Raw genomic sequence first — 27,821 nt, 5'->3', positions numbered from 1 at the left:
TACTCTTGCCATTGTTACTTAGTTTTTATCCTTATCATTGTTTATTCAAGTTTATTTTATACTGATACTATTTTATGTCTTCCTTCCTTTTATTTCCGCCAATAGGGCAAGTAGTTTTAAATGTACGATTTATAAAAAAATAAATATTTTTATATCATTAGCTAACGGATCTGTGAAGCTGATGTACACCAATATAAGGAATTGTCATACTGAAACTCAATTTTAAAAATTAAAAAAGGAATATTTCTGTTAATTATATTTCAAAAACATACTTATTTTGTTTTTAAAAAATAAAAAATATTCTTTTGTTTATATAAAATTATATTGTCACCTAGAGTCATTATTTGTTTGTATGTTATAACTATAGAATCGAAATACGTCGTCATTTAAATTCGAATAAATCATTATATTTGATTGCGTAGTTGCGCAAAGGACATGAAATGAATCTACTTGACAGAATTATTTGCAGACGGATCAATGCAGCCAGACACCCCCATAAACTTGACTGTTACCTGGCAACGGGCCTCTCAGTCAGCAATAAAATTTATATGTCTTATCGATAAATAATAAATCTTAAATTTAACCTCCACCCCATCCCTTCAGCCGAAACACTCTTACTCTATGTTGAACAAATTTATTTCATTGTCTATTGATGACTATATACTTAAGTAATCATTAATACTTTGCAAACCGTTGAAAGAAGTAAGTGATCTGGGAGTTACAGAGATGGATAAGTGAATCAGGAATCGGACTCTCAGGTGATATACGAGAAAGAATCACGTTCATTAGGAGTCAGTTGGACTTTTTGTTTTTTTGTTTAGGGACTACTACGTGGCACTATGTTATTTTATTTATATTTTTATTCAATTCAATCCAAGTTTTGGATAATTGATCAAGAACCTAAAGAAACGATTTTTTTTCATACGTATAACGTTTGATTTTTATTTATTAAATTTAAACTATATTAAAGTTTAATAATTATAATATAAACTAATGCCAACTCACGCCATGCCTGGATAAAACATCTCATTTGCTAGTTGTAAAGTACATTTAGAGGTGCAAATAAAAAAAAAAAAAAATTAATTTATATTTTTGCATTGATTTGAATTATAGTTCATTTTCCTTTTTTAGTTAAAAAAACTAATGTTTTTCGTAAAAAAAAAAACTATGTTCGGGAATTATTGTTTTTCAATAAAAAATTCTTTGAAAAAAGAAAATAGAAAGAAATTATCTAAAAAAAAAAAATCATTCGAAAAGTTATACTAAATAATCGATTCAGCACAAGGACTTGAAATCGGTTAAGTTAAAAGAATCTATGATGGATTCCATATCTAGCAAAGACTTTATTATCTAGCACAGAAATAATACGTAGATTCTGAGATTTTATCGCGATTTTTCGCAGTTAGTGCTCTCATAGAACGGCAGATTGCATATAATAGGACGAATGACTGTTTATATTATTACTTCTTGTTCGATTTTAAAAATCATGAGCACCATGGCGAAGTATCTGATAAAATGTATGATATTATTTGAAAAGTTTTTCAAAATATGTTTTAGAACTTTGAAGAGAATGGCTATGCCGGCCGGGACCCCAGCAGAGTGGCTTAGGCTAAGGTGTGGGTTCGATGCCCATCTGGGTTAGTCAATATTTAATTTACGGGAAATTAATCTTGGCATTCCCGCTCTAGGAATTTCAATAGCAGTCTTACGAACACAAAATAAAAAAAAATGATAAGCGATTTTGTTTCCAAAAAAGCTACTCTGAGTCGAATGAAAATTTTAACTATGGGATCATTTCCCAAAAATCTTAACTCAGTTAATTTTGAACATTTTGAAACGAAGAAAATACTGTTAACATTTTTTATTTTGATTATTAAATCGAAAAATATTCGACTAATAATTCGAATGGAGATGGCAATCTATGGTACGGCTATTGTTAAGATGTTTTCGTGAGATAAAATTGATGATCGATGTACCGTTATCCTTCCTAAGGAAGCTCCCGCTTTCACAATCTGATGACATAATATCTACCAAATGAATTAATGACCCGAGACACAAATGGACGAAAAGATGACTGTTTGAGGATCGCTTCAATAATATCTTCTCCTCAGGTAAATATTGCAGGCCTATGCAAATAATTAACGGGCAGAACGTAAGGGCATGTTGTTGATTTCCAGTTTTTTTTATAGGCTTTGCAAAGAAAATGTCTCATATTTTTATTTGATATTTATATATTTTTATTTATACTTAAATTCAAAGTAATTGGCGCTGAAACCAGGAATAAAATCTAATAAATAAACTGACAAGCAAGTAAAAGATTTTATTATGTGTAATCTAGCACAGTTGAGTTTTATCTTTACCATTGAAATTACTGTCTTTAATGTTTAAAGAACTATCTAGGGGATTTTAATTATTGCTCCTTATGCTTTATTAATTACTGTAATTATTGCTTAGCCTCAGAAAAAAATAATTTGATTTAGGGGCAAAAGTTCACTAAGAATAAGATAGAGAAACGAAAAAGAATTTGAAGAAATTCGAAAAAAAAAAATGGATTCTATATGGGAAAAGTCAGGAGAAAGAGATTTCTGAAAGAACCATTTCCTATCATTTCAGAAAACGGAATGAAAACAGAGGAAGTTGGGATATTATATTATTATTATTATTATTTATTTATTTTGTTTAAACTTATTTATATATTCATGTATTTCTTTTAACCAACTTTTTATTATATTTCCCTTTAAATCTATGCATTAGTTTTGTTCTGGCAAGATGTATTTATTTGTTTGTTTTTCTGTAAACTGATTTATTGCTGTGACTATTATTTCTCTGGTTTGATCTCACATTGCTGTCTAATAGTGAATTTGTTAAACGTGTAACTGCAGAGGATCTGAGAAGGTGAATTTGTCGATAAAATGAGGCAAACAATTGTGAAATGGAAGGAACAAGAAAGGGAAAGAAAAAAAGAATGAATTGAAATATTTGTATTTAGTTTGTATACTGGAATTGATTGTAAAAGAAAACTGTGGGGGGGAAAAAAAAAATGTTTTTCTTTTTTATTATATCATGTAACTATATGTAATCTATATATATCCGATCACGGATTGATTAGTATGCTGTGTGATGTAGCAACCCGATATATTTGGGCAGCGTGGCTGAATAAAGCATTCAATCACTTTTTAATCACGTTTCTGAAGTGGCAACTGTAAGATAAAAATTTTGGAGGAGTTAACGATAAAAATAAAAAAAAGATTGGGAGTTGGCAGAACTTTAGGGTATCATTCATATTGGAAGAAAGGAAAGGATATAAATTAGTGAGAAAGGGGTAATAATAATTGGAGAGTGGTGCACTTTTATATAATCTCATACATGAAATAAGAAACCGAAACAAGTATGAAGGTTTTAATGTGACAGATAAAATATAGTTGGAAAGACGATAGGGTCCTCTGTAGATCAGGGAGTTGAGTCATAGATCGTTACAACGGGGGAACTGGAGTGACGTCGGTTCGAGTCCGGCCTGGACGGTCGACTTTTATTTTTGTGGTGATCCCACGATATGAAAACTTGACTCCCAACTATGGTGTTAGAATAGGGTACCCTGTAGATACTCATCTCGTATGTCAGAAATGACCAGGAAGTTGGTCATTAAAATAAAATAAATTAATACATAAATCGGATGTGGCCTCCTATCTCAGTCTAGGGCTTCAATGTTGCCTTTTTTGATATAATAGGGGTATTAGTGATATTTGTTAAATGTAAATTGTTTTACCACGTTAAATGTGATAAGTATAGCATTGTGAGCAGCCTTATTTAAAGTCATGTTAAATGGTGAATGCATAAGAGCTCCTAGTGGATTTTCTGAGAAGCTTTTTTAGTAACCTTTCGTTCCAAAACTTCATGTTATTGTTTACTTTTAAGTTTTGATTACAGTAATTTATTACAACATGCCTAAAATAAGTGATAAGTAGAAGTGTAAAAGTTTGGCTACTGATTGTCTTTTTTAAAAAGCCCAAAACACAAAACAAAAGAAAAAAAAACTACTAGTAAATAACCTAAAACGACAACAAATAAAACGGTGACAAGCTCAGCTGATCTGTTTCGTGACGTCATTCTCCATTTAAAGGTGGATCCACATGTTGGCCGCTCGCCATGAATCGGAGGTTTGTACAAATGCACGGTAAACAAAAGAGCAGACTATCCATATGTTAGTGTTATTCAGAGAGGCAAGCATGGCGGACGTACTAGTGGTTTCTGCCATTGCACTTGGATTGTATTATTTTTATTACAAAAAAGAAAATGAAAGGAAATTAAATATAAATAAATAAGATTACATATAAAACTTATTATAAAAAGTACCAACAAACACCTTTAATCTCTAAACAGCTCTCAGTTGGAACTAGACAAAGAACAATGGTGGAGACGCTACACGAGCGCTCTCACGAACCCCTTTGATCTGTGTCCAAAAAACCGACTCTTGACGGATCGGCAACGAGGCCAAACCACCCATCCACATTCTCGCATATGTCTGGCATACATGGCATACACCAACATGTAGAGGCCCCTTAACAGACCTAGTAACAGACTCTCAGCCATGCTACATTTTATATCGTTTTAACATGGTAAAAGAAGGAAATATGTTAACACGCCTTAACATGTTAAACTAAAGATCATGAATACCCCTAATGATAACAGAAGAGCCATCGTACCGCCGGCACGAAGAGTGTCCATGATCAGCCAATTTAAAAAACAAAACAAAATGTACGAGGTGTATTTAATGTAGGTATAAACCTGACAGGTTACATGAACTTTTTTGCTAAAATCGATTCTCAGAATGTGCCACTTTATATCATAACTTTTCCATTTTTTTCGACAACGGCTTAAACTATTTTTACCCTATGAACTCGATTGTCTCCTCTGAGGGAATAACGTGAGTCTTGCAAACCTGAGGTGACCACGTGAGTCTTGCAAACCTGAGGTGACCACGTGAGTCTTGCTTATCACTCGGTTGTTCACTCTGTTTATTATCGATTACGGAGAGTGAACTTATTTCACCATAATATTTTTAAGAAATGCATGCTTTCCTGTAGTTTTTTTACATATTAAAATGGCACAAAAACAGATAAAAATGTGATACAAATATCAAGATTCATAATAAATAATAAGGTATTAGGTCGAAGGAGAACGTGCGAAGTGTATTCACGATCGACTATACACTTCTGTAATCCGTTCTGCAATATGTAGAATTAGTGAAATAAAGGTACAAGAGTATAATTCAATGATGTAGGGAAACTTGAAATCTGAAAACTGGGAAAAGAAATTTACAAGAACTGACATTGTATTGAATAGTAAAGATCTCTGCAGTAATAATACAGTGTTTTATGATTTCGTGAATTACCATCAGTAATTTTCAAACTATTTCCTTATCCTTCTTCCATTTTATAATAATTTTTTTTTATATGGCAAAACGACTAAACACCAGTGAGTCTCATTATGTAAGCAGTATTGAAGAAGAGTTTCAGATAGACATTTATACAAACATGTTTAATAAAATATATATTGAAGCCAAAGATGATAGAAATGATGATTATATCCAACCAACAAGAAAACGAAGACATTTTATTGATAGTGATAGGGATACAAGTAGTGTAAAAGAAATCATCTCCGTTGAAGACGTATCAAGTTAAAAGCGGGAATACGTTACTGAATCTATCGATTCTCCTCCGATAATCGAGTTTAACATATATCACAAATAAACTCCCTAATCACCCAAACCCACTAGTTTCTAACTGCTTCCTCTTTCATTCCTGGAAATCCTCCGAGACGCCTGAAAAGAAGATGGCCTCGTGACCTTACAATGATATTGTAAACAGTTTTTAGAGTTCTACTACTGGGTAGTTTCTCTACATCCTGTATCATATCATTATGTCATTACGATCAAATTTACTTGTTGTATTTTTTATACAGTTGAAAATATCAATAAATAAATAAATAAAAAAAAACATATATCACCAAACAATCGGGTTTATGTTTTTGCGAAATAGTTGCTAATAGGTAATGTCCGAAATAGTGCCGATGGCAAAGGGTCAATTAGCATAATTTAATTAATAATTAAACTTATTTGAAATAATTAAACCCCTCTCAATGTTAGTAGAAATAAAAATAGATGAGTATAAACTATGAAAGGATTACGTTATTAAGTTAAAGAGAAATATTTTCTCTGAGTTAAAAAAAAAAAAATAATAAGATATAAAAGTAGTAATATAAGTGTATAGTGTATAAGATATAAGAGTAGTAATATAGGTGTGTAATGTATAAGAAATAAGAGTAGTAATATACGAGGTAGGTGTAATTCGTTGGAAAGCTGACGATTTTAGAAAGATTTTAAAAATGCAATAACATACAAAAGACGTAAATGGTAACGGAGAGTGTCAAAAACTCATATAAATAAACTGAATTATTTCGTTAATTTTTATTTCAGATATATCACATATGCTTAAAATATACTTTTCATTAACTGATTCCTAGTTGTAAAATATTTGTACTGTGCTGCTACTATATTCGAACACCCCTAGCGGTCTTGAGGTGAACTATCATAAGAAGGTTATAAGAAATGATTTGTTTTTGTTTTAAAATAGTTAGCTTTTGTTAATAATAATAACTTTGTCAAGAACCTTTCAATTATTTGTAGTAGTTTACTAATTATTAAAAATGTATATATTTTTGTAATTTCAGTACCTATTAATGTTAATATTTTATGTAGTTAGTATTCTATGTATACGTCATTGGTTAGGGAATAAAACAATACGTCCTTACCAAGTATTAAACTCATCTCGGGTCATCGTGACTCATAACTTTTTTTTTTAGTGAGAATAGATTTCTTAATATTAAACCATATATATACAATCCTGGCCCAGGTAGCCCTCCATGGTAGCCTTACTTATCTGTTTTTTCAAACGAGTAGGTTGGTCGATGTACGACATGTTACAATCTCACAAGAGGAGATCATAACACACAAAAAAGGCAATACTTTCCAGCCGGGCCCGCTAAGACCCTCGGGGAGCGACGGTTCTATATCACTTTTGAAATATTCGCTTAAAATGAGAAGATCAGACTTTAAGATAGATAAATTGAGCAATATTTAAAAAGCGCCTGAAATTGAAAAACGGCATGAAAAATTTCATTAAAAATGTAATTCTGAAGAAAGTAGACACTTAGACGATTGCTAAAACGATAGTTTATTATAAATATAAATTTACAGAGCTAGAACAGAAGTGCTAAGTATTAAGTAAAATACATCAAAGTTGAAACATTATTCTACTTACCTAAAACCATAGAATAGAATAAAAGTCCGAATTCTTACACGAACTTTCTATTCTTCTTCTTTTGGGCTAGTAATTGCAAATGAAAATGCTGAAACATCTAATCACTACACACTACACTCCGAACAGAAATTAAATTATTAAAAATGACAAAGCATTGAACAGGCGACCATGGACTTCCTTCTAGCCCTTCATGCTCGAGTAAGGAAGGTAAGTCTTGTGGCAAAGAGCAGAAGGTCGCTTATTGCAATTACTCAGGTTCAACGCTGAAATTGAGGTTAGTCAAACCTAAATGGTCCCTGCACCGACACAACCGGTATTCGTCATATTTTTGCCTAATACGGGTCACCGCTGTTACCTCTATCTGTCCGAACATATTAATTATTTCATAAAAAAAACATTTAAAAAAAATAATTAAAGAGAAGAGAAACGAACAAAATAAATTATAATTAAATATGAGAAGACGGTCAGGGTTGCGTTTAATTTAATCTCTACTTTCTTCTTTCCCCTCCCCCCCGTATTGTTTTTGTTCTATGTACATCTCCTATACTTTTTTAACTGTATATTTTACGTATTTTAAAAAAAATTTACTCTTGCCATTGTTACTTAGTTTTTATCCTTATCATTGTTTATTCAAGTTTATTTTATACTGATACTATTTTATGTCTTCCTTCCTTTTATTTATATGTAATTTCTTATTACTTTATTTTTACATAATATTTATCCTAGCTTAAATTACCTTATTGTATCTTATTGTTGTAATATTCTCATTTTTCTTTTTTTTTTTGTATCTTTTTAGCCCTGATGAAGCCCTGCGAAGTGGGGCGAAACGTCGGACATTAAAATAGTCTTTACGGTCCACTATATATACATATATAAAAAAGAAATTATATAAGTAACGACTCAATTGGAAAAACCTTTAAGAGAATGCCAGAAACCTCTATTATCTGAGATAATTTGATATTCATTGAAAACTTTTAGAGTCTATTTAGAATTATCTGTCAGTTAGTAAAGAAGGAAAAATATACAGCCTCGATTAACCGGTTCTGACGATTCTGAAAAAAAAAGAAAAGTAAATTGCACTTTTCATCCTCGGCTATTTACTCTCCGTTTTCAAACATCTAATTTCTCGCTTAGTAATTTGTTTTAGGGCTTGGTTGTTCATGATTCAAGACCGAAATTTCATGCAATTCCATCATTATTCTACCATTTCCTTAAGCTAAAATCTTCCCTAGCTTCAAATTCTACCAAACCTAGACTAAAATTCAGATCATGAAGAGCTTCTATTGATAATAGTTTTATATATAACATTACAAAAGACTGATCTGTAGGCCAATCTGGACATACGGAGTTGTGCTTTGGGGCTCCACTAAACCTTCGAATTCCTCTCGTGTCCGATCCTTACAACCCAAAATCCTTCGTAAAATTCTCAATACTCCTTACTTTGTCACAAATAAAATCATACATAAAGACCTTAATGTTCCATATGTGCCCGAACTAGCCCAAACCAGATATCATTCTTTCCATTAGAAACTCCTTAACAACCCGAACCCACTAGTTTGTAACCTTGCTTACTTTTCTATTCCTGACAATCTTCTGAGGCGCCTGAAAAGAAGATGGCAACTAGCCTTGCTAATATAAAAACGTCATTAGAGTGCTACCAGTGGGTAGTTTCTCTACACGCCTGTCAAATTTACTGAATATATAATGTACAGTAGTGAATTTCAATAGAGATATTTAAAAAAAAAAATCACATTGTGTAGTTACTGGACCAAATTGTGCTTTTAGAGGATTTTCTGCGCGAAACTGAGTTTTATGAATTTTAACAATGAAATAATTGGTAAAATTTATAAATTTGTAGATGATTCATATTAATAATGCCATTATTCAAATCATTTATCTCACGAAACGAGTCCAATTATTGCTATCTCGTCCAATTGTTATAGTTTGACTCGCTAATTGCTGCGATTTGCAAGAAGGGAAGAATAAGTGAAATCCCTCAATAACCACAGGGCTATTATGAAATCACAAATTAATGCTCGAAGCAATAAAATTAAAGTTTAGGCTTAAATTAATTAAAAATTAAATTTGTTTAAGTTGAAATTCGCATTTTTATTAAATATACTAAAATTTAAAAAATCAAAATCACGTCATGTTGATATAGGTAGTCATTTCGTTCCCGATTTAATTAAATTAAAAATTAGAATATTAAAATTTCGTATAATAAATAATTCCGTTATTCGGAAATCTCAAATTCAGTGTTTGAAGTTTAATACTAGAATTTGATATTTTCATTATTCTTTTCTACATAACATCTTGCTTAATTTTTCTAAATTTTATAAATTGCGACAATTTTAATGTTCAGTTTTCCAGTTATCATTTTATAGTAATTAAAATTCCTTAAGTGAGTCAATTAGTATTTAACTTATCAATTATAGACACTATTAGAAATAATCTATTAGAAATCAAAAGAACTTTTCATATCATAATAGTATTATAAATTACGCAAAAAAGTTGATTTTTGCAGGATTTGGGTATTCTTTACACGTTTTGGGTTTTCGATGCAAGGTTTTATGCAACGCGGGTTTTTAACTACACGAAAATCGATTCTCTAATCATAATCGTTACGATTGACCAATGGCGAGCCTAGTTTTGAGAGCTAAAAATGCGCGATGTGTATTGAAAATCGTGTAAAAAAACTTATGAGTGAGTTCACTTTTCAGTAACCATTGGCCTGTGAGAGATCATACCTTCCCGATAATCGGGGTTCTGCAGTATTTCTTATTGACTACAGACAAGAGAAGGGCTGTATCACTGAAATTGAGTCTCTATCTCATGAGATATTCATAAGGATGATAATAAATGAAAAGAATTTTAATCGCAATACAAAGAAGTATATCTGAATATAAATTATTCCCGTAATTGGTCTCTAAGAAACCTCTGTGGAGGAGACTTGAGGTTAGGAATTTAGCCAATTGATTTTTCCCACAATATGACATAACTTTGTTTTTTCGATAAAGCACTGCCTCTTAATCCATTTTATTTCTATCTTTACCAACTTCTATCTAGAGGAACTGGTAAAAATGAAAGAGCTTAAGAAAACATATTGCAATTATAACATACATCATTAATAAGATGAATTTAAAATATTAATTAAATCTTAAGATTACTTGAATGATTGAGTAAAGTGATTTAGGCCCATTGCTCTTCTTAGAAATCAGTGAATTTTTATTTTCATACATCCCATACAATTTATTTTGTAATTATTCAATTTATTTTGGTTGATGAAAATAAAAAGAGAGTTGTGAATGGAGTAAGGAATCGCTGCTGTCTCGAACCTCCGAAAAGTCTTGACCCTGCAAAATCAGGAACTATGCAGCCATGAGAAGCTTACTTCAATAGAGGACAGGAGAAATATGAAACTTCTTCACTTTGAAGCACAAACCAAGTCTGTCCTGAACTATCCCTTTCAAAGAAGGCAGAAAGAAATATTAGTAAAAAAAAAGTAGCAAAGCATTCTCCACATTTTTTCAAAGTTGGCTTCTGATGTCCATGAAAGGCCGGTGCCGATGAAACGATCAAAAGTATTGAAGACGAGGGGGGGGGGGATGTCTGGCTTGATCCTCTGGAACCACAAATCGTTTTTATAGCACGAGAGCCGAAAAGAATAAAATGCAGTTATTTCACCCCAATTTTTGATTACTTTAATGAAAACTATGTATAATTACTAGTCAAAACTGATGAGTCTGCCAAGTAGGTAGGGGGAATAAAAAATGGCGGCTGTTTCAAAACTTTAAAAAACATTAATTTTTAATTCGGAGCACTATATCCGAAAAACTACCAACAACACTATGAAGTAATTTATCACCTTTACCTTCGTAGGAATAGTAGTTTTCATATTTCCTAAAATAAATTGATTTATAGTTGTTCGGACAATAAGATTGAATTATGAAAAACTTTATTTTAGAAACCAAAGAACAGATGTCTGTCAGCACTCAAATTAAGGCTAGTTTAGTTATACTATAAAATATTTTATAACTTTTATCTTTGTAGGAGTAGTAGTCTTTATCATATTTGACAAAATAAATTCACAAACTGTTAATTTCTAGTTGTTCGTATAAAATGTTTGATTTTTGAAAAATATATCTCTAGATCCATTAGACGCACATGTGTTTACTAACACTCAAAATAAAGGAAATTTAACTTAGTATAAAGTAGTTTATGACACTTATCTTCGTAGGGATAGTAGTTTTTATGATATTCGCATATGAATATAAATTTGGCATATGAAAGTTTGTCCGAACATCTAAAAATCAATTTTTTTTAGCAAATATCATGAAAACTACTACTCCTACGACGATAAATGTATTAAACTACTTCATAGCCCATTAAACTACCTTTAATCTGAGTGTTAACAGGCATCTGTATGACAAATGGTTTTTGAGATATAGATTTTTCAAATAAATTCACTAACTACTGATCTTTGAGTACGTTTTCTACAACATTTTTATGAAACATTTCTTTTTAAACAGCTATATCTCGAGAACTATTGAACGTAAATATATCTATTAGGGCTTACAGTTTAGCAATTTTACTCTACTTTAAATGATGTTTTCTTAGTTTTTTTTATTGTTGTTGGTAGTTTTAAAGATATAGAGCTCCGAATGAAAATTAATAATTTTTAACGTTTTTAAAAAGTCGCCATTTTTTATTTCCCCTACTTGGCAGACTCGTTAATTTTTAATAGTAATGATATACATATTTTTCATTAAAGTAAACCAAAATTGCGGTGAAATAACTGAATAACTTTATTATATTATAAATAAATAACTTTTTCTCCTCTTGGGCTCTTGTACTATTACTGCCCATGGTTATAAAAGCAAGGAGAACATTACTGAGGAAATCATAAAATATCTTTAACTACTACACATAAAAACCAAGTTCCCAAAAGACGACTGAACTCGAATATACACTGACAGTTCTGCCAGAAATGCAATAACAAATTGAAGGACTGGTTTCTATTTGCTATTTCCTGCGTGAAACATAGGAAAGGCTGTTCTAACTGGCTTCGTCTAATTATCGGGCTGAGCAAGGACCTATCTTTAAAGCGTCAAAACTGCTTAGATCATTTCAAGAGACCTAAAAATTCGAATATTGTTTTCCTCATTGATCAATCCTTACATCAGTATTGAAGAGTTGAAGACTCTCAAGTCGAAGCAGGGCAAAGATCCAACAACAAAGTAATAAACCTTCAAATTCCAAATCTTACCTTTAAATAATAAACATGGGTAAAAATAAAGTATCTTGTTTTCAGGTACGTAATTGAATTATTTTAATCTCCGGTAGTATTAAAACAGTTTGGTTAAGAAGATTAATTTCATTAATTTTCCCAAAATAAATCTAGATATTGACTAAAATTTATATATTATTAGAAAATTGAACAATTAACATAAATTAATAAATTTCTTTATAAACCACTTCATATACAGTTTACAATAAATTTATTATTTACTATTATTTTAGGAAAGTCTGGTAGATCTCCGTAGAATGTTGCATTAGGTCGTTTTACGAGTTTTACATCGTCTCTACTTTTACCCATCATGAATTTTTAAATCATATTTGGCTTTGTATTTATAGCCGTATTAAATTGACCACGAATTATATTAGTGTTAACTGGCTCATCGAGTGCTAATACTACATATATAATATGGTCATATAAACGTATCTATCGTTTTGATAAGTTTAGCGACTCGAAAGTATTGTTAGTAAATATATGACCTCAATTTTTGTATGTCTAATTTTCTGGAACATCCTTCCATACTTAGATTAGGTTAGTCAATCTATCTTTTTAAAAAAACATTGTTGAGGAATACTAAGGTAGATATTTCAGCTATAAATGATTTCTTAGCGATTGAAAAAAAAAAAAAAAAGTGGAGAGATTTCACATTATTTAATAAAATAATTATAATACAAAAAGAGAATTTTAAATATATTACTAAAATTTGGATGCTTGTTAACTTTATAATGTTTTCGGATCAAGGACATAATTGCCCATTAGCGCCCACTGTTCCGTATAGTAGCTTTTTACACTTGTTAGACACCCATTTTATAATCCATTATTATACTTCATTAGACATTCACTGCCCCAAAAAGAAAAAGGTCCAGCTTGTAACCTGCGAGCGTATGGAGTTTTTCAATTTTCTGATTTCATTTTTAGACAGAAATTGAAAAACGTGTGAATTTCTAGACTGGGAGAGAAATTTTTGAATAGTACCAGGCTGTTGGGACTCTATTGTGATTGTGCTTCGTGTTCACATTGATACAGAGTGAAAGTTGACAGACGTTACGGACTTACAACTACAAAAAAGCGAAATAGTTGAAGAAAAGGACGTTAAACGCTAAAGGTGAATTTCGAAACTATATACGTAACTTGCTATTAAGTTTTATTCTTATTTATTTTCTCATTCGAATTTGGATAAACTTTTTGATAGCTAAAATATTAGTAGTGGTAAATTATAATTTTTGTGGTCGCAAGATATTTTTTTACTTCAACTTGGCCAGATGGGAATATCTTTTAATTATATTGTATTCTTTTTTTGGTTTGGTTCACTCCATAATTCTCACATTCTTTAAGCAATTTATCACTTTAATTATTTATTTGTCAATTATCATCATTATCTGTGGTCCAGATGGCAACATCTGTCGGCCGGTTCCAAAATAACACACAAAAATATTAAACATAGTTTGAAATATTTTATTGTAAAACTTTTAATTATTTTATATAATAGTATGTATACAACAGAAACACAAAGTACTTCTGAAAAAAACAAAATAAAAACTGAAACATGGGTAATTTGAAAAAGGCAACTAAAGATACTATAATAATACTGTATAAACTGTTATTATAATTATTACTATAATATAAATACTCCTCCTAAGTAAAAATGTTTTATTGTTCCTTGATCCTGTTTTTTGTTTATAGATTATTCATGAGAATAAATATGTAGAATGTCACCTGTATACCAATTCGAGCTTGCAACAATGTCATTGACAATGAACACTAAATTTTCATCAACCTTAGTTGATTAATTATAATAGTAGGTAAAATTTATGACACCATAGGTAGGGGGAACAAAAAATGAAGATTGTTTCAAAACGTTAAAAATTATTTTTTTTTTAACATTTTGAAACAACAACATTTTAACGTTTTATTTACTGTAAATTTATGTGATTTTTTGATTTGTATAGGTTTGTTCAACGAACCTTTTTCTTTTAGTCAAAATGGCTAGATTAAATAAATTACGAAAATAAATTTTGTTCTGTAATTTGTTCTATTTACACAAGAATATCGGTAAATTTTTATCGAACATGACAATTAGAAAGTAATACGGACTAAAAAATATTCGATAACTGAGTCGTTCTTATAAAAAAAAAACTCTGTAGTTAGCTCTTATCAGGGAAACATTTAAAACTATTGCAATACATTCTAAAGTTTTTAGATTGTAAATTAAATATGAGAATATTTTTAAAATGGGAGCGAGCAGCTCAGTGGTTCGAATCCGGTTGTTGCAGATAATTATTTTCTATTTCACTGTAGCCATGTGGGTTCGGGAGACCGGGGTCCACCCATCCTCATGAAGTGTTTATCCTTAATTTGATAGTCACCTCTATTGCACAACCGTTGGTCTAGTAACAGTACTTCCTTACAAAGTACTGGACGCCTGACACTTCATGGGTTTTCATTCGGAGCTACATATCATTAAAACTACATATACAAAAAAAATCTAATAGAACATCATTTAAAGTAGACTACATTTGCTGACATATAAGTCTTAATAGAGCTGTGAAATTCCTTCCATATTTAATTACCTATATATAAGTTTTATTTTCCCCAACTTTCATCACCTTATTTTTAATATTTTTTATTCTGTACAATTATTTACTTTAATCATTCTGTATATATTTTTTCTTTTTTTTTTTTCATTGGTTGTTATCTTGTTCTTTCTTCTTAGCCCTGATGAAGGTTAGACATTCAGGCCGAAACGTTGGAAATATTAAATAAGTTTTTAAACTTATTTGTGTTATTCTCTGACCACAGCATCTTCTCCTCATATATATTATCCACGGTCAACTATCTCTCATCATTATAAATTTATTTTGATTATTTACGGTTTCAGTCCTTGCTGGTACTGGTTTTATTAGCCGGGCACTTGTGAGGTTGGGCACTCAACTCCTTCCTGTCGGTAGGCCTGAGTATATTTAGTCATCATCTGTGGTGCTACAGATCTTGTAGAGTCAAGGCCTCCTGCAACGTATTCTGCCAGTCCTCTCTAATGGTTGCTGCTGCTCTCCAATTGTCTTCCCAAGACAGACCTGGCATTCGCTGCCACTCCATCGATCCATCAAAGCCGGGGTCTTCCTACTCTCCTTGTCCCATACATCCTTTCATCCAGGACCATCCTAGGAATTTACTTGTACTGTGAATATAATTGTAATTTATAATAAATAATTTTAATAATAGAGAGTTATAATAAAAGAGTCCATAAGACTCTTCCAGTAAAAGGATTATTAAATTTAGAATAACAATATGGTTATGAATGAAGACCATATGAATAATATTAATATAAAATTCTTGCAAAATCTACGAATTGTGCTGCAGCATGACTATGTAACAACAGCCTGAAGATGGGGGAAATCTCCCGAAACGTTGCTGATGATATGAAATAAACTACTGTTTTTTAATAAGGAAGAATTTATGTCATTCACTAAATACTTTTTAATATAATATATAAGTTTAATTGAAAAAATATGAATACTGATGGACATAAAAAGCTTATTCAATGATAAAATATATCTGACAAAACGGCTCAAAAGAAATGAAACGTGGATTCAAAGATAAAGATAACAGCCGCGGTATTTACGACTAGCTACTGAGTGCCCGCTCCTTCCAGTGCTACGCTTTTTGGTAAAAAGGTACTTGACTTTTTGGACAAAATTAGGAAAACACGACATTCGGCCAAAAAGCGATAGCGGTTTCACTGTTTTTCCTTTCAGCTGGCTTTGAGGAGGGAGGAAAAAAAAACTACGCCGTTCATATTCCCTTCTAAGGCTAACCTATACTCGCTAGGGAATATAGTTCCTCTGCAGCCTTTCCTGCCAGATCATTTAATTTTAAATCTTCGATAGTCTTCTAGGGCTTTGTATAAGTGTGTCAAGAATTCTCTTTTTAAGAGGGCGTCTGCGATTTCTCACCTCTTTTGCCATCTGTATTTATATTTTGGGTGGCAACTTGGTTTATTGCCATTTTGAATGGAGAAATTTAAAGGAAATCTCACACAGTGTATCCAATGCTAGAAAGTTCATCACGAAAATGTTAAATTTTTCAATATTTAAATGGAAATTATTTGTATAAAAATTTGACTAGTTGGTGATTTTAAGCCCAAAACGAAAACAAAGAATCCTTGTATTTTTTCTCATTATATGTTTATTCGTCAGAGAGTACATGTTTTCTTATTAATTGGAAGCTACTGAAGGTATATTAAAAATTTAAAAAAATAGAACTTAATTGATTAGAAAGGGCAACAGTAACGTCACAAGGTCTCAGCGTCGATTTTTAATGATTCAAGTCTTCAAGATACGAGAAAAATATCGAAATTTCTTAATTTACTACATTTTTTGAAATAAAGGCAATTCATACTCTATATTGAAAAAAAAAATGGTATTTGTTCCGGGTGCGGTCAAATTAAACTCAAATAGTAATATTATGTACTATTTTTATTATATATTTTTTAAATATTTAATGGAAATAGTAAATAGTAAATAATAAATTAAGTAATATTATATACTTTTTTAACTTATGTTAAGTGTTTGTATCTTTTTTAGCCCTGACGAAACGTTTAGCGAAACGTTGCCTCAAATAAAAATAGTACATAATATTACTATTTGAGTTTAATTTGACTGCACCCGGACCAAATTCCATTTATTGATAAACACGGTAAATCAGCAATTTTCCATAAAAAAAAAAATAATACTTATTTTTTAAAATTATTTATTTCTCTATTTAGAATTTAATAAGGAAACAAAAATGAAACGTTTAAAGTTTCAAAATTATTTATTAAACTTGAAAACATTTTTGTTTTAGATAGATTAATTTATAATGAGACTTATACATATTATTTTATTAAAATCTCTCCCCAAAACCCGTGACGCAAAAAGAAAACAAAAGCATTTTTTTGTTTCCTGGTGTTATATATATTAAATTAAATTATTGCCTTAATATATATTTTAAAAGAGCTAAGAAAATATTTGAAGTCATATATTACCCAATTTTGAATAAAAAAATTCTAGTGCTGTGCTCGCAAAAACTACTTTCGATATTGAATCAAAATTTATTCAAAATGTCAACTTATTTATTATTCAAGATTGAAATACTTCCCCAACTTATATTTCATTTATGTTGCGTTTATTCCATATTTTTTACTTTACTTTTAACTTATTTATTCGTTTCTAATTACTATAAATAATACTATTTCTATGTTCTCGTGTTTTATTAGTTTTGATTACAATGGTCGAAAAAATATGACAATTATCATGTCATCGTGAACAGATATAATTTGAAGTACGTTTCCCAAATCTGTTTTATATAGTTGTTAGATAAATTTAGTTGTTGTTTTTTCTATTTCTTTTTTAATACCTGTTTACTTTTCTAAAAAAATTTACTATTCATAAATTTTAGGATAATTTTTAAAAGTATAATAGGTTATAGGAAACATTTTCTGCTTTATTACTGCGGTGCGTTATCGTTTTCAAAGGTGGATGCTGTAGATTTGAAAGCTTTGATAAATGACTATCAACACAGGTACCATACCGTTCTAACCTATATCCTAATATTGATTCAGATAAATAATTATTTGATTATTAATGATGTGACTATTGATTATTTAATAATTAAATAGTTATTGAATTATAATATTATTATACATATTTTATCCTTTTCCATATGCAAACTTTTTATTATATCACTGATTAAGACCTGTATATATTTTTCGTACTGAATTTACTATTCTCTTCACTGTGTGTCACATAATAATAATAAAGGTCTAACGATCCCGAAGGTTCAATGCCGATACCACCAAACGCTCTTTCCATACATCCTTCCAGTGATGCTCCTCCAAACCCAATTCCATTAAATCAGTTTTAACGCAATCCTCCCATCTACGTTTCAGTCTACCCCTCGGATTGGTTCAGTGTTTATTAACATTTTAGCGATCCGCTCGGTACATGCCCATCTTATTTGCCATTGAATAGTTGATTGTACCAGATTTTCATAAGATTATAGGAAGAAAAATTGCTATAAAACTTTTAAAGACGGAAAAAAAGGAGATACTACTAACTAAAAAATGTATAGTTCATATAAAGTAATCTAGAAAACATTTTATTCTGAATGATAATTTATGATAATTCAGATTTTCAGCTTTAACTTCTAAATAAACCGATCGATTTGGAGGGAAATATATTTTTGGACCATCATTTCATACTAGAAAACGTGTTTGAAAATAAAATAACAATGTTGAGGTATTCACTTCAAAAACATATTTCTATTAAACCTGGAAACTATAAATTTTTTATAAATGAATTATTATAAAAATTACTCTAAAACTTTTGATAAGTAGAGGAAGCGGAAGAAAGATATACAATTAACTTAAATTTTCAAACAAGGCAAACTGATTTTAATACAATTAAAATATATCAGCACTTAAGCACCGCTACTTCAAACTGATAAACGTGATTAAGAATAAAAATCCAAGGTTGTGGTTTTTACTTCCAAAAACACTCGACAGAACTGGAAAATCTCTAATTTTTTGTTCTATATACTTTACATAATAGTGCAAAATTTAAGGCTCCTTCACTGTACATTTAAAACAGTAGATAAATGTAAATCTTTTTTGAAAAAAAAATCCACTGGGATAAAAACTGTATTTTTTATTGTCATAAAAAAGACTTATTTTTTTTGGGAGGAGATAGGTAGAGGGGGGTGGTGAATTCAAATATTTAATATCGTGACTGGCGTGAAGATGGTAATTAAAAAAGGCCGATACGTTACAGAAGCGTGGAGAGTACTATTGTAGAATAAAACTGAGATAAGTCTTTATAATTATATAGATTTACATTGAAAAAAATATCGTAATGTGGTTTAAAATGGTTTTTTACTTAGGCTTGTTCATAATTATTTAGTTATATAATTAAAGTTTGAATCAATAAAAAATCCTAGTATCCACTAAGTCGGGAATTAAAAGAAAAATTAATTTGTAAGTTAATGGGTACTACGGATATCAAACTTTTCTTTTGAACAATCTTCGAAGATTGTTCTCAAATATCGGGTCCTCAAAGTAACAAGGAAAACTCGCCCGAAGACGTCAAACAATGTGCATCGAATCATAGACTATAATTTGGGTGCTATTACCGACAAACAAGGTGGTGCTTTCTCTATGAATCAGTTAAGTACGTACGTCTGAGGCTGTGGGAAAATTCCGACCCAATCTGGGCGAAAGATAGGTGTGGTTCTGTCATTGCATTTCTAGTTGTTTGATTGTGAAGATCTGCAAAAAAAAAAAAAAAAAAAACAACAGCAAGGCATAATTTTGTTGACTACATGTTTAAAGGTGCGCTGAATCCAAAGATGTTCTCCATTCCAACCCATCACGTAGTTTTTTGCAAAATAGATTTGAAAAAAAAAACGGTACTTCAAAAATAACTTTTATTATTAAAAATATGGAATAAAGAACGGCTTTGATTTTTGAAGTTTTTACTTATTACAACCAGGAAAAAATACTTTAAAAAAATTTTATCACAAGATTTAATTTCATTTAATGTGAAAGACTAAATAGGTGTAGGTAAAATATAAATAAATAATAAAATAAACAAAAACAATTTGTACGCCCTCACACAATATTATTAGTGGACCTAAATATATATGTATATATTTTCCCTTTTTATTTTTTTTTAACACTATTCATAAGTAAAAATTCTCAAAATTATGGCTCATAAACTATAAGCAGAAACGTTTGGGTCGCATTCCAATGCTTAAAACATTTAACTGCTAGAACATTGCTGACAAAGGGTACGTTTACCTAAGCCATATTGACACCTTCAATCCGATTCAATCATTAAAATCCTTTTACCTTATCTTTTTTCACGAATTCTTGAACATAGAAAAATTTCAAGAATCTGAAAGCATTAGATGTCCTCAATGCTTTGTGTTTAGTAGACTCCAGAAACAGGGGCGAGATTTTTTAAAGACATTTTCTTCTCAAAATAGTTGAAAAGTTCTGGTTGCAGAAGACAGCTGAATGCGGAGCAGAAAGAAATAGGAGGAAATAAATCGATCTTACCAAGGATTTACATGGATGCTATGTACCAGAATATATCAGCAATGATTGCCATATTAACTGACAAGAGTTGTTACGGACGCTGAACACAGATCGTAGACAATGCTACTACAGAGCAACACCTATAATTTCGCTAGGATATGTTTATTATAACTGGATCAATCAATTCAAAAATGATATATTTAATATAACTTCTACTTTTTTCCTTCCAGGGAAAGGTAGACCGATAAATACTACGTAGGTTTTACCTTCTATTTATATAACATTGATTTAGACAAGTTGCATTTGCGCAGAAGAAAAAAGGAGAGGGACGCCCATTTTATTGGCATTACTTGGTATTACATTATTGAACCAAACAGCTTATTACATCACAAACCTCAGTGGAAAAAACAAAATGCATTCAAAATAATTGTTCGAACTTCCAATTTAAATACTTCCAAATTTCTACTTGCATCAATCTCCGGGATGTGGAACAGATAATTTCCGTACAGTACAGTGCATTAATTGTTTTTCCACTGATTGACATGGAAGATGTAAATCCAGACGGATAGGTAATGTTACAACAGTGCACTATCTGCATTGGGTGCTGGTACTTGCTGGTAACTGCTTGGGATTGGTATATATTATCTGGATCAGTAAAATCCAATGAGGATATATTCGTTCTGAATGCCGTTTGCTTCCTTCCAAGGAAAGGCAGACAGATCGATACTAAATAAAGTTTACCAGCTTTTTATAGAACATTGATTTAGACAAGATGCGTCTGCGCAGATGAAAAAAGGAGAACAACGCCCATTTTATTGACAATACTCGGTATTACCTCGATATTATTGAACCCGACAGCGATTGACAAGGAAGACCTTAATCCACAGGGATATATAATGTTACAATAGCGCAAAATCTGCAATTTGCACAAAATGATGATATATTGGTTCCAACTGCTGTTTGTTTCTTTCCAGGAAATGGTAGACAGATGAATACTACATACGGTTTACTTGCTTTTTATACAACATCGATTAAGGCGGAATTAGACGCAGAAGAAAAAAGGAGATGGGATCGATATAGATTATCTGGATCAGTAAAATCCAACGATGATACATTGGTTCTGACTGCCGTTTGTTTCCTTCCAGGAAAAAGTAGACAGATAATAATACATAAGGTTGCAGTAATTGTTTTTCCCCTGATTGACATGGAAGATCTAAATCCAGACAGATAGATAATGTTACAACATTGCACCATCTGTAATTGCTTGGGATTGGAATAAATTATTTGGATCAGTGAAATCCAACGATGATGTATTTTTTCAGACAGCTTTTTGTTTCTTTCCAGGAAAAAGCAGACAGATCAATACTACATAAAGTTTGCCTGCTTTTTATAGAACATTGATTTTGACAAGATGCGTCTGCGCAGAAGAAACAAGAAAAGACACACCCATTTTATTGACAATACTTGGTATTACCTTGATATTATTGAACCAAAAGCTTATTGCATCTCAAACGTGAGGTGAAAAAACAAAATGCAATCAAAAGATTCGGTTTGAACTTCAAATACTTCCACATTTCTACTTGTAACAGTCTCGGGAATGTGGAACAGATAATTTTCGAAGGTACAATGCAGTAAGTGTTTTTACACTGATTGACATGGAAGATCTAAATCCAGACGGATAGATAATAGTACAACAGTGCACCATCTTTAATTGCTTCGGATTGGTATAGCTTATCTGGATCAGTGGAATCCAACGATGATCTATTCGTTATGAATGTCGTTTGTTTCCTTCCTGGAAAGGGTAGACAGATCAATACTACATATGGTTTACCTGCTTTTTATAGAACATTGATTTAGACAAGATGCGTCTGCGCAGAAGAAAAAAGGAGAGGAACGCCCATTTTAATGACAATACTCGGTATTACCTTGATATTATTGAACCAAACAGCGATTGACAGGGAAGACAAAATTTCAGAGGGATAGATAATGTTACAACAGTGCACCATATGTAATTGCACTGCAATTTTCACAAAATGATGATATATTGGTTCTTACTGCCGTTTGTTTCCTTCCAGGAAATGGTAGACAGATCAATACTACATAAGTTTTACCTGCTTTTTATAGAACATTGATTTAGACAAGATGCATCTGCGCGGAAGAAAAAAGGAGAAGAACGCCCATTTTATTGACAATTCTTGTTATTAACTTAAGGTAAGATAGTATCCTTGGTCCCATACTCTACACCGTCTATACAGCTGATATTCCAACCAATCCTAACACTATCCTCACCACGTATGCCGATGACACATGTGTGCTCGCAGTTAATAATAACCCACTAAATGTATCCCAAACTCTCCAATCCCATATCACAGCCCTCGAAGAATGGGGTCGTAATTGGAGGATTAAGATAAATTCCAACAAATACCATCAAATCACCTCTACCCTTCGTCGTAAACCTACCGACTGCCCTACAGTTTTATTTAATAATGTTACTCTTACCCCTGTCGAACAGATCCGCTACCTTGGACTGCATTTGGACAAACGATTAACCTGGAATCTTCACACAGGACTTAAAAGACAGGAAACTGCACGTCGATTTCGACTATCACACCACTTACTAGAAAAACGGTCTAAACTTCCAACACATTACAAAAGACTGATCTACATGACTAATAAGGCCAATCTGGACATATGGAGTTGAGCTTTGGGGCTCCACTAAACCTTCGAATTCCTCTCGTATTCAATCCTTACAATCCCAAATCCTTCGTAAAATCCTCAATGGTCCTTCCTTTGTCACAAATAAAATCATACATAAAGACTTTAATGTTCCCTTTGTAACCGATCTAGCCCGAACCAGATATCACTCCTTCCATTATAAACTCCCTAACCACTCAAACCCCCTAGTTTCTAATCTTACATCCTCTTCCATTCCTGACAATCCTCCAAGGCGCCTGAAAAGAAGATGGCCACGAGACCAGCTAATGTGAAACGTCATTAGAGTGCTGCAAATGGGTAGTTGCTCTACACGCCTGTAACACTCCAATTTAACTTAGATCAGATTTACTAAATGTATTATAATGTACAGTTGTAAATAGCAATAAATATATATTATAAAAAAAACAAAAATCTGTTTACAATACGATGTTTAAAACTGCTGTTTTAACTTTCGTGGTGGATTATAGGGATCGGTTTAGCTAGATAAGGATTGAGCTAAGGTATTAGGATGATGAGTGAGCTTCTCATGAAACGTGGAGAATTTGGATGAAATAAGTCTGACACCTATGGGTTATTAAGGTCTTGATGTAGGTCATTGTTGCATACATTGTGTGGAGCATTGACTATTGTTCGAAGACTTCGGACTGAAAGGATTGGATACGTTTGATTTTAATTTATTATGGTCCTCACTACTGTAGTCCATAAGTCTTGAAAGGTTTTAATATTGCCTTGTAAATAAGAGCGTTAACTTCCAAGACTTTTGGTTTTATACTTGCACCAATCTTCGACATTTTGGATCTGTAGCTATTGGAGGTTTGTCCAGCGAATGTTTTTTCCAGAAATCGACATATAAGCTCTATTCTTTAGTTAAACTGGATCAGTCGTTTTCAATGACGATATGTTACCTTACTCCAGTTTGTGTTCTTCCAGGAAAATGTCAACGGATCAATACTATGTAAGATTTTCCTTCTTTTTTTTTTTCATATAACATTGATTTAAGCTAGATGCGTCTGCGCTGAGGGAAAAAGGATGGAAACGCCCACTTCACTGACAATGCTTGATATCAACTTTATATTATTGAACCAGATGTCTTACGAATACATTACGAACCTCAGAAGAAAATCTATTCTAAATGTTCAGTTCGATCTGCTTTACATTCTAAAACTTTCAATTTTCTATATACATCAATCATCGGCCTGGGGAACCAATAAATACCGAAGGTACGGTCCAATAATTGACATGGAATACCTGAATCCAAACGGACTGAAAATTTTACGACAGAGCAACATCTGTAATTTCGTATAGTTATGGATAAGTGAAATCCAACGATGATATATTTTTTCTGACAGCTATTTGTTTCCTTCCAGGAAAAGGTAGACAGATCAATACTACATAAGGTTTACCTGCTTTTTATAGAACATTGATTTAGACAAGATGCGTCTGCGCAGAAGAAAAAAAAAGGAGAGAAACGCCCATTTTATTGACAATTCTTGATATTAACTTCATTTTACTTGTTGTATATATGTGTATACAGTTGTAAATATCAATAAATAAATTATTAAAAAAAAAAAAAAAACTTCATTGAAAACAGGAAAATTTATTCAAAATTACTTATAGTACAGTTTAGTAATTATCTTTTAATTCCGGCTTCTATTCCGAGTATTGAAGATAACTTTGAACTCTAAAATGCTTTTGAGATTTCGGGTTAAAGTTTTGGATAACATAATTCTCTGCTATTTCAATCCCACTAGGTAGTGTCCAATATTCCCGTGAAATAGACTAGTCCTGTTCAGTATGATTTAAAAAGAAAATCTGTTCACCACAATAAAACTCCATTTTTCCTTCAGTATAGGACATATTATTATTGTATTACATGCGTATGCATTCTTCCATTTACCCCATATATACTGTTTATATAATATAGTCCCCATATAATTCGGACTATATAATTTTAGTAAAAAAAGAGATTTGAACCTCCATTGTCTCCTCCCATCCACTGTGCATCTTCCTTCGTCGATCTCTCTCCTTATTCTTTACCGATTCTCTCATCCTTTCGTCTCTCTCAACATTTATTTACTTATTTAGCCTTAAGTTTATAATTTCTTAAGGATTATTTATTTATGCCCTTGGTGATGTTTAAGTCATTATTGAAATTATAAAATCTTTCATCATAAATTTTCTATTTATGTAACTTCGGAATGGACAGGGTGTTATAAAGTACCAAGGGTACAAACAACATATATAAAGAAAGGGGTTTTATTATATAAAATGTTCATAATAATTATTCATTTTTTTAAAAATTCTATGCATGTGGTAATGATCCTTAGGTATGATGATTAAAATTGAATCTTTTCTGCATGAATTTCTTACAGAAAAAAAAAGAGTTCTTAGTTAGACACACTCCCCTTTATATTAGATAAATAAATGCGATTCTTAAACTAAGCGTTATAATAAGTAGATAGCATGTTAATATTAAAATTGAGTTATTGTAGATCAGCATGTGATTAATATGTAATTTTTTTCGTTTATTGTCTTTTAACACTACGTTATGTGCAGGTTTGGAGGAAATCTGTGCCGTCCCAGGAAAGGATTTGGGTATCAAAGAAGGAAAGAAGGAACAATTAATATACGTAAGTATAAACTTTATAATATTAATTAAATGAATAATAATTAATTTAAAAAAGTAAAAAGAACATAAATAAATTTTCTACACATGTTTTTGAGAAAGTTAGTCAGCAGGAATTTTATAAGTATTATAAGCGAATAGACAAAATGCATAATTTTTAATAAGGCCTTTTATTAAATATTTTTAGCTATATGAAAATTCAACACCCCAGGTAAAGGAATTCAATAAAAAATAATTATTAAATTCAATTTAAAAAAAACAACATATGTCCTATCAAGCCAAAACTATGTAATCAGGTGCATAAATAAGTGGTGGCAACGTAGCAGATAGAATTGGAGAAAAAGTTATTTAAATTTATTTATACAATATTTGAAAAATGGTGTTAGAAAAAGTTTCCTTTTCTGATTTACACATCTAAATTTACTCCAATTACGTCGCACTCGATTAAATAGTGGGTTTGTAAAACGTAACGGTTTATGTACTGTATTACCATAGATTTTGAGCACTGTGTAAGGCAAAAAACAAATTTCTACAAATTTTATTTTTATTCAATTTTTTAATAAATTTGTATACACCCATGTATATTTACATGTGTTTTTTTCTTCTTCCTACATAGGTGTATTTGATGTTCATAGAATAAATATCTATTATATCCTGTACGATACGAAAAATAAATTACTATAATTTAAAGCGACATTTTAAATTTAATGTCCTAAGAATTACAATAAATGCCCCTTGATTAATAATAAATAGTCAATTACATCGTGAAATGCAGATGAAATTAGTAGATAAATTCATATGAATAGGAAACTGTAAGTAATTATAAACATAGATCAATTCATTCATGTGCTTCATTTTTAGAAATGTATATTAGACTTTTATTTCTCTTCTGCCTTCTCTGTATCTCTCCTTTACTCTTTAACATTTCTTCTTTTCGAAAGGACATAGAGCTAGTTTCTGTAGGACTTGCCACCCCCTTCACGACTGTAAGCTAGTAGCCTTTGGAGTGAAGTTTTCATCCTGCGAGGACTTACTGCGAGTACCGGTAAAACTAATCCCGTCAATTCATCTCATATTCTCCTACCTCATATTCTCCAACCCATTGAACTTGCATAATGATAGTTGTTCAACTTATTACACAATATTGATGAGAAGATAGTTGATCCTGGATAATATATATGTGGAGAAGATGGTTGGGGTTGCGGTCAGAGTATAACACAAATAAGTTGAAAGAAATAAGTTTAATAAGTTCTTTGAGCTCATACTCATACTCATGTGTTACACTATACAAAGGTAAATGAAAATTAATAATAAAATTAATACAAAATAAAAATTGATTAAATGGAGCACTGAAGATTATTAATATTCCTAACCTTTTGAATTTTTTTTTAATAAAACAGTGATCAAAAAGAGGATAGCATGTTAAAACAGTGTGAGCTGATTTACATTGAAATATAACTGATAGCATAATTATTAACTAGATAACCATTATTTTAGAAATGTATTATAACAAAAATGAAACAACATAGTAAAATTTGTAACATTAATTGGTGAGTATATTTATCGTAAAGATGAATTTCTTTAGTTATAATTATTAAAATATTAACAATGCAATATTTTTTAATTTGGAAGGTTAACATATATATATTTTTATATTTACACCTCCATCGTGAACAATCCTCCCCGCATTCGTATATTACAACATTCATCTACGGTTTAGGGTTTACCCCATTTTCAGGATATTACATCTGAAATTTTACCATTTTATAAAATATACACTGCCTATCTCTTTTT

At 31.1% G+C, this 27,821-nt stretch overlaps 1 protein-coding gene across 1 annotated transcript in view; it reads left to right on the top strand.

The window, feature by feature from the left end:
• Positions 1 to 27,821, top strand: part of LOC106680077 (very long chain fatty acid elongase 4) — a 255,148-nt gene that overhangs the window by 112,624 nt on the left and 114,703 nt on the right. Inside the window, exon 2 of the mRNA XM_014419543.2 lies at positions 25,958 to 26,031. The gene's annotated coding sequence lies outside the window, so the exon portion shown is untranslated. The remainder of the gene's footprint in view (positions 1 to 25,957; positions 26,032 to 27,821) is intronic.

The sequence above is a fragment of the Halyomorpha halys genome, unplaced genomic scaffold, assembly GCF_000696795.3.
Source record: "Halyomorpha halys isolate HHAL.00 unplaced genomic scaffold, Hhal_1.1 Scaffold241.1, whole genome shotgun sequence".
In the NCBI taxonomy this organism is placed as follows: domain Eukaryota; kingdom Metazoa; phylum Arthropoda; class Insecta; order Hemiptera; family Pentatomidae; genus Halyomorpha; species Halyomorpha halys.
The sequence above is the reverse complement of the archived record's forward strand: the minus strand, read 5'-3'. Positions and strand labels throughout refer to the sequence as shown.